The following is a 13,180-nucleotide window of genomic DNA, read 5'->3' as shown; positions in this document are numbered from 1 at the left end:
AACTTTGCTTTTGGATTGTTGCTTCTTATTTTCCATGTAGAGCTTTACTGGGCAGTCCTTCACTAAATGACCAATGGCACATTGGTCGCAATATGTTGTTATCTCAACATGTGCACCCTTTGGACGAGGCAGCTCTCCATAATACTGCTGATAATGGTTTCCTGTGGTATCTAGATACAGATATGACCTCTTCTTTGCATGCATGAACCTATAGATTACGACTGACTTAGGTGTATCCGCTGGCTTTGTCTCTTTATCCTTCATTGTCTTGTCCTTGAGAAGCTGAAAATAACTTCCATTATTGCTTGCATACAAGATCAAATCACTATCCATGCTTTCTAGCAGTTGTGATGCTAATTCTTCCATCAGTATATGGTCTTTGACGTGGGGCTTCTGCATAGCCTTAGGGCTATGTTTCCGAGTTGATTTTGGCGAGTTCTGCACCGAGGGTGAAGATTGAACCGAATCTTTGTTTTCCGTTTCCCTTGACGGTGCTTTTGGACGGGGTCCAAGTATGTGACTTACAAGTTGCCCACAATTGCTAAACTCGTCCATATTTTTCACATCGGCTATTTCATAGTGCCTATCGTATTTGTCGACCACAATGACATCTTGACCTGACCTTTTATATTGGGCATTCTTGTGAATTTAATTTCTATTGTAAGAAAAATAGATGTAATAGATAAGAGAAAATTCAACTTGAGGGAATGAAAGGATTTTTTTTGAATTTTGCTAGAATGGAGGCAGATTTACCTTAGTGGACGCTTGAGTGAGGACATTGAATGCAAGAGATGTATACATGGGTACTATCAAAATGTATTCTGGATGGTAAAAATGCAAGGTGGCTTACTTAAGCCTGGTATTTACACACACCTAAAAGAGTATACACACAACTCTTATATAGTAGAGTAATTAAAATTATAATATAGCTAGGCCAAAGGTAAGGAGAAATATCTACACGCAAAAAGCGGGCCATAATATTTTTAGGATTTTTATTATTTTATTTTTTTCCTTATTTGGGAGATAATTGGTAACTCACACACACCTATGTACAATGAAAAGAAAAGGTGTATTTTTCAACAATGTGCCTTGGGTAAAATGTTTTGTTGCTTTGAAAAGATAGCCTACCCAAGGGCATATGCTTTAATGCAAGGATGAAGGGCAGTAGCTTATTGCTCCAAAATTGGAAAGCCAAAAACGGCTATCAACGGCACCCCATGTATCCAATCCTGAGCTTGCCCATCTTCCTAAATCCATCATGTGTTGGCTTAATGATCCTAACTTAGGTAAGATCCTTGCCTCTAACCTCAATCCCTAGTCTATACCCCTCCATTACGTACTTTTATGGGTCACATGTTTGCAATTATAATCCTCTTTTATGATTCAGTTTCCTAAGAATCAATCAATTTTTCTACTTGAATTTGTCGAGTCTTACGAAACGGCGAGAGAAAATTCTCGAGCAAAGAAAAAACCGAGCTACTTTCTCACAAACATTGAGCTTTGTTATAAGCAACATCTCATGTGGTATTCTATCAATATTGCAATCACAAAACATTTTATTTGAGGTTTTTGGGATTTTTTTTAGTTTTTGGAGGTTTGATGCCGCCACCATGCCGACTCTCTCTCTCTCTCTCTCTCTCTCTCTCTCTCTCTCTCTCAGGTCTATATGTGATTTGAGAAACCTCTCTCTCTCTACCAAAAAATGGAGGTTTGATGCCGCTACCATGCCAACCACTATTCAGAAAAGTGTACTTTAGCTTAGCCTTGAGCTGATTTATCACTAGTTTCTCTCACAAATGTTTTGGGTGAGCACTGGATGTTGAAAAATTAAAATAGATGGAGAGGGAGAAAATTCGCTTGGAGAATTCATAAAAATAGAGTTAAATTGTAAAAAATGCCGATTAGTGGAAAAATTTTCCTAGGTTTGAATCTACCATAAAGGGAAATCTATATGATTTTCCTTGGGAACATTGATGCCAACTCTCTAGACCAATCAAGTGGATGGATCTACTTCCATACCAGAATATAAAACCTTATACCATTAGCGATGTCTCCAAAAGAAGTTAGAACTACCATGGACTTTAACCATGACCCCAAACCACCTATCCTACCATGAAGGTCTCGGCTTTCTATAGTACAAAGTTGCAACAAAGTAAACAATTCCTCATTATTTACATGAGCCCAGACATGGGTTCTTTATCATCACTCCACAGCTCTGACTTGTCTTCATTCCCATGAAGATATTGCCACGTGCCCTTCTCTGCTTCTTTAAAATCCAAGTAGGCCTAACAATGACCCTACATGTCTTAAGTACGATAGCTTTACACAGACACAACACACTCCGATGATATTCACCCAGGCGATAGTTCTTGCCATCAATATCATGGACCTTCAACTCCAAGGATCTTGCCTTAAAATCCACATCAACGTCCATTTTCTCCTTGGAGGCCCCCTTTAGGAGAGATTATATCTAGATTTTCTACTTTTCAACATCCTGATCCCAGCTAAAACTAGACAAGCTTTATAATGAGTTGATGATCTTTGACTTTTTGAGGTATGAAGTAATGTGGCCTTCCCTTGATATTGCGCAGAGAAGGCTGCTACCATTTCTAATGTTTATATCTCAGAGGATATAAGACTCTACACATGAGGTCGCGGACGACGTCACGTAGCTTGTGCAGCTTTGAGCTCTACCAAGTTCTCTGAAATATCGACAGCCATTGCAAGCTCCACAAGTCTCTCTCTCTCTCTCTCTCTCTCTCTCTCTCTCTCTCTCTCTCTCTCTCTCTCTCTCTCTCTCCTCCCTTTCTCACTTTTGTCTAGACTATGCAGGTGACTCGGTGAGTTGAGAAGCGTCTCTCTCTATCTCTCTCTCCCTCTCTCTTTTTTTTGAACTTGTAATAAGTGGGCAGATTTTATTCACCAAAAAGCAAGTATAGTAGTGTAAGAGTAGGCAGAGGAGAGCAAAGCTAGTTGCTGACACCCTGTTATAGCTTGGTTGGTTGGGGGTCAATATCACAATAGCTGGGGGGCTAAATTACTCATCATGGAGGGTGGGAATTGGCATAAGTAGGCTAATGTTGGGCCACCTGGGCGTTACAGGATGGCATCATTAGTCTCAAGGGCTATTTATTCAAGGAACCGTGGCACAGTAGATGGAGGTGCTGATCAAATAGCCGAGATTGATGCTACATAGGCCAGGAAGGGTGGATACACTGGAGCTCTTGAGCGCAGAGCCCAAAGATGCGGACAGCTGCTTGATGCAGCCACAGGTAGTGACGCGGTCGACCCTCACCCCCTTATGACGGAGTACAGTGACTTCACCCCGCCGCAGCACGTCGATGTCAATGAGGGTGCCGATGTGGTTCCTGTAAGGTAACCTGCACATGGAAACAGCTTGCTTCGCACTATCCCACACGATATTGCCGCCTCCTCCTTCTCGGCAAAACTACCCGCCACCACCATCACCACCTCTAGTACCGCCACCACCCTGGAGGTGTTGCTTCTGCTGCCTTCCATGATAACTCTCTATTCCAACTTTGCCCTCGTGAACACACATGCACTATCTGGCTCAGAGCACTGCCAACCTCACTCTCTTTGTGACTTACTTAGCTTTTCTCTCTCTCTCTCTCTCCCCCCCGAAAACTTTAAAAAAAATCTGTTGAAACCAGTCTGCACCGGCGCAGACTAGTTTCAGCAGTTTTTTTTAAATTTTTTGGGGGGGAGAGAGAGAGAGATATAGAGAGAGAGAGACTTCTTGGCTCTCAAGCTCCTATAGACAGTAACCTGCTATGGGGTATGTATGCGAGCGAGAGAGAGAGAGAAACGTGATGAGCGTCAACATGGCTGGAACAGGCGCAACCCATTATCAAGAGGATGCATGCTGGAACCAATTCGTGCCCTGCGCGGATTGGTTCTGACATGTTTCGCATGGGTAGAGACTATTGAGAGAGCGAGCCAGATAGAGCCACGGCAGAGCTTGCCCTGTTGAGGTTTATGTGCAGTGTCTGCAGAGGGAGTGCAGGCTAAGGAAATTTATCTATGTGGGGAGTGAGTGATGTAAGGTTCTCTCTCTCTCTCTCTCTCTCTCTCTCTCTCTCTCTCTCTCTCTCTCTCTCTCTCTCTCTCTCTCTCTCTCTCTCTCTCTCTCTCTCTCTCTCGCCCAGCCTTGCCCTACACAACGCAGCCCAGCCGCGCTCCGAACCAGGCATGCAAGAGTGCGCTATGGTGCAGGCACTCACCTGCTTCGTAACTGCCCGACACAGTGAGACTCCCAGCTGTCGGCACAGAGCCCGCCATTTTCTGTTGGTAGAGAGCACGCTCTTTTTCCTCTCTTTGCGAGCTACATCAGAAATGCCTACATGGGGCTTGCTCACACAGTGAGCGGCTCACAACACAAGGCTAGTGAGTGGCTCTCCGAATCTCAGTGATAGGACTTGACGCCCATCTGCCCTTCTTAAGGCATTTTGCCGGTCGTATGAAGGCCAAAGTTTTTTTGAGTCTGTCATTGGAAGGGCTTGTTCAAAAATTATCCTTCTATAGAGAAGGGTGAAAAAATAGAATACATGTCAATGGAAGGGCTAATTAAAAAACATTATATATATATATATTAATGCTCATTTACAATATCTATATGTATATTGGTTATACTCGTTGACAGAATATAGTATCTTGCCTTGTAAATTATGCAAAATTTTCTCATTGGAAGGGCAAACTGAAAATAGACCCTTCAATAGGAAAGGGTGCGGTGCATTTTTCTACAACCCATCTTTTGAAAGAATAGGTTTCCCTTCAAATCCTAACACTGTCTCCGATTTGAAAAACCACAAGCACAGCACCCCACGGGGTACAGAGAGCCAAAATTCTAGGGTCTATACACTGCCCACACAGCACTTAAAGATTTACCCACCGAGCCATGTCTTCCTTCAACACGCCGACCCCTAGCACACGTAAGAGCTTTCTTGTTGTGGCAGCTGCACCCCGGAAGGACCCCGCTGCTCACCAAGACGCGAGGATCATACCCCTCGAGGCTCAAATCCAAGCACTTGTTTCAGAGAACGATGCACTCAAACAACCCTTGAATAAGCTCGAGGAGGCGACAAAGGAGAACACAACTCTACTTGCAAAGAAACACGAAGTCGAAGCTTCCCTCAATGAGACCGTCAAGGCGGCTCAACAAGAAGCAAATGCGGTAGCAAATAAGAAGATTGACATCGAAATCCAAGCAGCCCTACAAGAATGTCGGCTACAAGATTCCCTTGCCCTCAAGATCAGAATTGGAGGACTCTCTTCACCCTGGTGCACCGAGGAGGACATTGAAGAAGCCATTACCAAGCTTAATGACACTCTTCAACCAATCAAGATCGAGCCCGACAGTGTCTCCTGGATCAACGACACGCATAGGCATATACCACTTGGCCAATGTATCCTCACTTTCAAAACCAAAGAAGAACGGACAAGGCTGCTACGCCAATCCTAACGTCTCAAAGGGACAAAGCTCTGGATTGTCGAGGAATTGACTACAAATCAACTCAAGCTTAAAGCAAGCGAGCTCAAAAAGGTGCATGACGCACGTAAGCAAGGTAAATGGGCAGTCTACCGTGGCGGTAAAGCCGTTATTCAGGAGTTTCAAACTCCCAAGCCAGCTCCCCCTCCACCTGAACCCCCCCCCCTTAGGGCTCTTCTCTTGATCTTATCCTCCTCCCCCCTTGATGGACCCTCAGTCCCTAACTGATGTGTATCCAACGCCCTCACGAACAGATGTAATGTTTTGTTTTGGTCCCATAGGTCATATTGACCTCCAGGGACAATAATTCATCTATCTTTCTCTCTCTCTCTCTCTCTCTCTCTCTCTCTCTCTCTCTCTCAAAGGAGAGTCAAGTCAGCCGTCTCACGTGATCACCCGACATAGCTGTGTGGCGAGGCTTGACAGTTTGTGGGTAGTGCTATCGTGAAAGCCTGCCAGGTAGGGCCTGTTGTATGTGACCGTCGTGCTACAGATAGAAGCTAAGACCCTCCCACGAGTAGCACAGTGGTGGATATGTTGGTTGAGCTCCTTCTAGAGCCAATCCGGCCGACGCTGCTAGAGGGCCTTCGAGGCACATGCGTCGCCCTTCAAGAGCTCATCCTTCCAAGAATGGCAGGGACTATGGGATTGAAGATAGGCGAAGGACTGAGTAGACTGGAGAAGCTATGCTGCAAGTTGTAGGCTATTGTAGTAGGTGGAGCAGGTAGAACATGGCAGCCTACCAACATCTACGCACGTAATGTGCTGGTGCCTTTGTTGTGTGATGGCGGGAAGGAGGAGCTAGGGCAAGAAATCAAGGATAACTTGGCAACCACAGTGAACAGTTGGATAAAGCTTGCAGAGGCAAATCACTACGAGAGGTCACCACCCTACTTTTGGGCCTCCCACGTGGAGGTAGTGGAGAGGCTCCGCTTCCGTTTGTGGTGCATTTCCCTCTCTTTCTCTGGGTTGCAAGCACTGTAAAGGTCTCTCTCTCTCTCTCTCTCTCTCTCTCTCTGATCGTGCTCACTACGCAGTGGTTAGAGCTGGAGAACAGGGTCGAGTCGGGGTTAGAAAGACCATTTTGCTCTCAAGTTTCTCCAAGCCTGGGAGCTCCTTTGGTGCCCTGGCCTATCTTAGAGACATGCCTCTTGTATCTCCAGACATCCCCTTATTTTGAGCCCTGTAGTGTGTACAAAGCATGGCCATATGTTGTGTTCTCGTTAGCGTTTGGCTTGGGGCCCCATGGTCGCTAGCTTAGCTCATAGTTTTGGAGTCTGGAAGGGTGTGCGCAAGGAGGCCTAGCTCGAGCGCCTTAGCCACTTTTGAGGAGGGCAGATTATGTACGAGGATACAGATGGAGCTCTCACAAGAGCTTCCATTGAGAACGGCCTGTCTTTACCCTGAGGTGTAGGATGAGGGTAGGCTTCCCTTTGGTAGCTAGGTGCATCTGGTTCCAAAGATTCGGGTAATAGTATCTGCTTCGCAAAGGTGGCACATAGACCCAAATCTTGCAGAGATTGAATTGAAGTGGCTCTTGTGGGTTTACGGAGCTTTCCCACTTGATCACTTACAATGGGATCCGGGTGAGAGCTTTGGCGTGATCCTTACACGGATCCAACCGCTCCAACACTTTCCTATTTCCAAATAGACAATACGACTGTCTTCACGATTGGGGCAGCACATCGGTAATAATATATCACAGGGATGGCCATTTTCAGTCCCCGAGATGGGGGGAGGAAGGATTATGGCACCCGTAAGGCATATGTCCTTACACATGATGTTGACATGGGTATGAGAATATCACACCTACAATAGTGGCAACTGCAACAGCATCATCACAAGGAAGCATGACGTGATGTGGAAACCTCTCTAATCTCTCTCTCTCTCTCTCTCTCTCTCTCTCTCTTTCCAACTAATTGTTGCAACGGTTTTCTATTGGACACATAGCTATGAGGTCAAGCTTTGGGTAGTGATTGATATCTGCATTGGAGTGTTCATTGTGCTCATCTTTGTCACTATGTTGGCTCAACTCCAGAAGCAAATCTAGGAAAATAGAGAAAAACCTATCTCTGTTGATTCCCATTGTAGGAATACCGGCCGGAAATCACTAGATAAGTCTAGTTGATATCATTAGATGCCTACCATTGCATACCAACATTACCATCGCGCTTAGTCAAGCTCAAGAAATAAAGCATGTTCATGAGAGTCCATTGCAATATGATGGATATATTGCTTTTGAGATGCCACCACAATGTGACAACTCAAGCATGTATGGTAACGAACAACAATTTGATAGGAATTATTGGACAAAATATGTGACTTGCAGTAGTGACTTATTTAAAGGTGTGATACGCTTTAATAGGTGTTGGGTAATTGCTTTTTGAGTTGAGTAGTTGGGTGGCCAGTGGAATCCAACAAGCCATGATTATTTTCATCAATATAGCTTGCACTTGCATCAATTTGTCAAGGGTGATTCCCATATTTGCTCGAAAATTAGCTTTGCTCGGTTTTCTTTGCTCGTTGATTGCAAACCCCCAATTTGTCTACAACCCCCATCCCTCCCATTTTTGTACACCTTGCATGGCCTTGGTGTTTTCCTATATTTCTATAATTTTCTTGGATTGTTAGTTTGTACTTTATAAGGTCATTTATAGTTAACCATGTCTTTGGCAAGTATAGCCCGCTTCAAACATTTCTATAATCCCACATTTCCTTATATAAAAAACCTTCTCTTATTCCCTTACAATGATAAGTTCTTTGTGATTATCCCTCATCAATGCTTGATAATGGCCCAAGGAAATCTCTTTGTTTCCCTTTTCTTCTCTATATAGATTTCCTCTCCTTTTTTTAAGAGACACCACCATTGATGAGCTAATTAATAGCAAAACACGTTTTGGTGTATCTCCTTTGTTTGCTCAAACACCGCCCCGCCCCCCCCCCTTTTTTCCCCCATTTACTTCACCTTTTGTGCAATGGTCTATTGCTCTTCTTTGTCATGAACCTAATGGTAATCTTTGCTCGCTAAGTATTTCTTACTTTACATATTGCAATCTCATAAAAAAAACAACATCTTTGCTCATCCTAACTTTCCCTGTGACAAGATTGTAGCATTTATATCCTTTTTCTTTCAAAAGAATATCCAATAAAAACACATTTTTTCTTTTGAATCAAACTTACTTCTCACCTCATTTGGCACATGCACATAAGCAATACATTTGTGTTGGGTAAAGGCCGTGTGGTCGGCCGCCACCCGAGCACTTCCCCTACACTTACTAATGCACTAACCCCTTTACATTATCTTATATAAAACCTAATAAAGAGACACACATACAACTCTTGATTGTGTTGTGTGTTTCCCCAAAGCTTGTGCCTACTCTCCTCTTCTACTTCCCTCTTTCTTGCACACACGTGTAGGGAAATACATGCCTCACAACTTGTATTGGAGCTAGGGCAATGATGGATGGTTCCCTCAATGGTGACGGAGCTCTTGGCAACAGCCATGGAAGCTTGATCTTGGGGGATCTAATCTGGCATGTGTGTGAAGGCCTCCTGGAAATATCAACGGCAATGGTCGATCTCGGAGCTCGGTTCCCCCTTCCCACTCAAGTGCAAGTCTCCTAGCTTCAATGGGAATCTTGAAGCAAATTGGGGATCTCTACAAGAATCAAGGCAAAATCAACTTTGGAGTGCAATAGAATAAATCAGGCTCGAGAAATCCTAATCAAGGGAGTTTTAGAGAAAAATAATCCAAGTGCAAGTCAGTAGAGCCTTACCTTACATTCCAAGAAGACTGGTAGCATCCCACCATAGCTCTATCACCTTCTTTAGCATAAATGTGTACTCCTTGTGTCTTCGCAGTATCGCCTTCAACTTGTGGGCGAATAGGCTCTCCAAGTGTTTGTTTCTTTCTCTTGATGATGTCGATAATTTCCTCATGGAATTTATGCTTGGCTATGCCAAGCACCTCCCCCAAAGTAAACTCAACCTTGCTATTCAAAATCCTCTCCTCTAGAACGTTCATCAAGTCTGTAGCAAGCTCAATGTCAAATTGTAGTTTGTAAGATAGTCCTTTTGGCTTACCTTTTGTTGGCTCCTTTTTCTTCCCTGTTGTAGATTCCTCCATGGTCACTTTTGATGAAGGTGCCTCCTATATTGGTGGTGCTTGAAAAGGTGTTGCATCATTCCTCCCTTCATCACCATTTTGACCCCTACACTTTTCTTCTTCAATGGCTTCATGTCTTTGGCAGTTTGTAATGTAGGAATGGACAGATATTGAATCCATTGGATCACTCCATCCTGTTTCTAGACGTATGCAATCACCTAATTCATGTAGAATCTCTTTTGTAATATTTCCTTTTTTATCTAATTCCATGAAATTTGGCCAAAGTCAACCATGATGATCACTCACCTCTTCATCACTAAGATGCTCAATTTTTACTCCATAAGTAGTTGCCTCAGCTGAAAAGGTGGCTGAAAAGGTGGCATGGTTAGTTTCCATATCTTCAACTAAGGTTTGCATTCCCCCCTTCCCAAAGTTAGGTCTCAAGGGTAGACCTATCTCTCTTAAGTGGATTTTACCATCCTTGAAAAAGACAACATCTTTTGTCAAAGCATCACTAAAACTTGTCTATGCCTAGATACACTCTTTTGAGCTGGTTTTTATGCATTTTATGTGTCACAAGGGTTGAGTTTTCACTCCTCAAACAAAGGATACTCTATCATAATTTTTTTTGCAAGTCCATTTATGCATTTCATGCATCCTTGGCTTAAGATTTTGTCCTCATTATAAAGGAGATTTTGCCAAAATCTTGCAAGGATTTCCTGACATAAATTTTGTTCTTAGGCACATAGTGCTTAGGTCTTGAAAACAAGGCGTCTTTCAGTGAGAAAGATATTAACAATATCAAAAACTTCAACGGCACACATTTCTCTATATGGAAACACCAACTCATCGAGAACCAACTGGTGGAGGACTGAATCTGGGGGCGAAATTCGACGGCACACATTTCTCTATATGGAAACACCAGATCATTGAGCACCAACTGGAAGAGGACTGAATCTGGGGAAAAAAAATTCAAGAAGTCAATGTTTTTTTGGAAGGTTTTGATGATATTTTTGGGAGTTTGGGGTGGAACTACCCATAGGCTACCATGTGTCCTAACACCAAATCCACATGGGCAAAGCTAAAGTAAGATGGTGGGATTTATGTACTTGGATGTGCCCTTGATGTGCCCCATAATTAGAGCATCAAACGGAGAGGGGAGATCTCTCGTGGGTGGCTATGTGTGAGGTCCCCACCCCATTACCATGATGGCAATTGGAGGGTACCTCACAGGTCGCTATGCCCTAATCACTTTAGAAAACATAGTCAAGAAATAATTGATTTCCTATGGATGGTCTTTCGTCACCGAGTAAATTGAGTTTGAGCCAATGAAGAGGGTTCCTAGCCCTGTCTTGCAAGAAAATCATGAACTAACACAAGTATTCTATACGTCCCTAATTCTCACCTTCCAAAAGAGAGAAAACCCAAATATCTTTTTCTCGATAGCTTTCAGAGGCACGTATATTTGGAACTTCTTGACTCTTGGCACAATGAGACTCTAAATTCACTTCTCCTAAAAAGAGGGAGTGGAGACTTTCTCTACTAATCAAGACCACCCATCCTGGACATGGCAACCCAAGCCAATCCCCACTTTCCAACCCCTCACTCACACCTTTGTCTTGTTTACTAATTACTACCATGACTTGATTGTTCATACACACAAATTCTTTCCAATGTTCCCATCACAAGCTCGTTAAGATAGTCCTTCAAACAATAAAAGTTGGCACCAAAACAATATTTTCTTTAAAAAACTCAACATACTCATTAAATTCCAATACTCCAGAATCGTAGAAACTTCTATCTGTGGATGTTTGCTCCATCCATTTTCATTGGCTTCCCACACAACCAATAGTGCACTACACCTCCTAGAGTAACTCTCCGGTATGCCACTTTATATGTTTATTGAAATAAGCCAAGTTGTCTCATAGAAATGGATCAACTTTATGCATAGAAATGGATGTCTCCTGCGTAGAAACGCGAGCTACCTCCTTAAATAGATCAATAATGGAATAAAATGAAGTAAGGTTGAGAGAGTTCTTCCTAGGCAAACATATCTTTCCTATTTCAGACAGTACATGCTCAAGCAATTCCTTCCTATAAATACAAACTTAAAGAAAATTAACAAGTTCAATTGATGTGGTTTTGAATTGGGGATGACCCAATGTTTAGGTAATTTTCTCTTCCCTCATCACACATCATGCAATGAACCACAATAAAATCCTACCTTATCTTGGGCAATGACATTGCTTCGTGAGATAAATGGCACTTCTTCATTCATTGGGGGCTTTCCTTTGCCTTTCCCTTCACTGGCTCCGAACTCGTGATCTTGCGATCCACCATAGCGAGTATTCTTGGGTGCCATTCCCACTAGTAGATACTTAACATAACTCGCGAAATTGTAAGCTAAAGCATAAATAATCCAATGTAAGTAGGGTAAACTATTATTAGTGTTTTAATTCCAACAATATATGGTTTTTCCACACACCAATTCAAAAAAATATGCTTTCCTAATCCTACCAAAGTCTTATGATAGATATGCATTATAGCCGATACACTAATCACATTCCTATGCATTCATGTATGACCATAATATAAACTTGACAAACTTAATGCTTACTATGATCATGAAATCATCTTATGTCATGTAGTTGATGATTAGATTTAATTCCATCTCTCAACTTTTAATGCAAATTAAAAAAGATTCATGTGCATAACAACACAATTGAATGCATAACGGATATCACAACTATGATTATGCAAATAACACACCTGATTTGATTTATTTCCATCTTGCAAGAACCTTGCAAAATCATAGATTAGATCTATATGAAATAGAGTTTTTGGTGTCATCGATGAGCTTTAGATAGATAAGAGTAATAATGGTAAACGTAATTTTGGATTCTCTCAAGAAGAGGAGAGAACATAGATATAAAAGTGAATTAATGCATCAAAATTACGTGATCGGACTGTGCCTAGGAGTTCTTGATCTCTTAAGGCTTTGGAGTAAATTTGCCAAGACTAGCCACAGCAACAGATTTTTCATATCTCTAGTGTGTGTCCAAGTGAGTTGAAGAATCTCCTTTATATAGATTTTGAGAAGCTGGGGGTATGCTTAAGTTGCTCCCCTAGCTAGATAAGCTAGACCCTAGCTTCATGAAGTGTCCCCTCTTTCTATAAGTGAGTGTAGAGGTATCACAAGCCTCCTTACTTACCCCTTAGAGGTGTCCTCCCATGCCACATTAGGGGATATACCTCATGTAGTCCCCCCATGCTCATAGTCAGATATTCCATAAGACATGGGTTCATGAATATGGATCATCCATGGTCATCCACCATGGACATGCCTACACATGCACATACATGTTCATGCCCATGCATACCTTAGGATTTTAGAATAAGGATTATTTAGCTAAAGTGAGCTAAATTCTGATTTTGAAAGTTGCTATTAAAAGGCGAGTTGGAGGACAACAAGTTAAGTTATCAGATGCATACACTTGCTATATTTAGCATATTTTAAAGCATCCAGCTATTTTTATGAAAATTCAGGATAACATAGATTTAGATGTGAC

The 13,180-nt window shown here is 42.5% G+C and overlaps 2 pseudogenes; both read right to left on the bottom strand.

Annotated features, from left to right (window-relative positions):
• Positions 1-2,129: 2,129 nt before the first annotated feature.
• LOC147460576 (uncharacterized) lies at positions 2,130-2,721 on the bottom strand (annotated as a pseudogene).
• A 412-nt stretch (positions 2,722-3,133) lies between these two features.
• On the bottom strand, positions 3,134-3,519 carry LOC147460575 (non-specific lipid-transfer protein 1 pseudogene; annotated as a pseudogene).
• Between the last annotated feature and the right edge of the window lie 9,661 nt (positions 3,520-13,180).

This window comes from Adiantum capillus-veneris, chromosome 3, assembly GCF_014529385.1.
Source record: "Adiantum capillus-veneris isolate H3 chromosome 3, ASM1452938v2, whole genome shotgun sequence".
Lineage (NCBI taxonomy): Eukaryota > Viridiplantae > Streptophyta > Polypodiopsida > Polypodiales > Pteridaceae > Adiantum > Adiantum capillus-veneris.
Note: the sequence above shows the minus strand (reverse complement) of the source record. Positions and strands in the feature narration are given on the sequence as shown.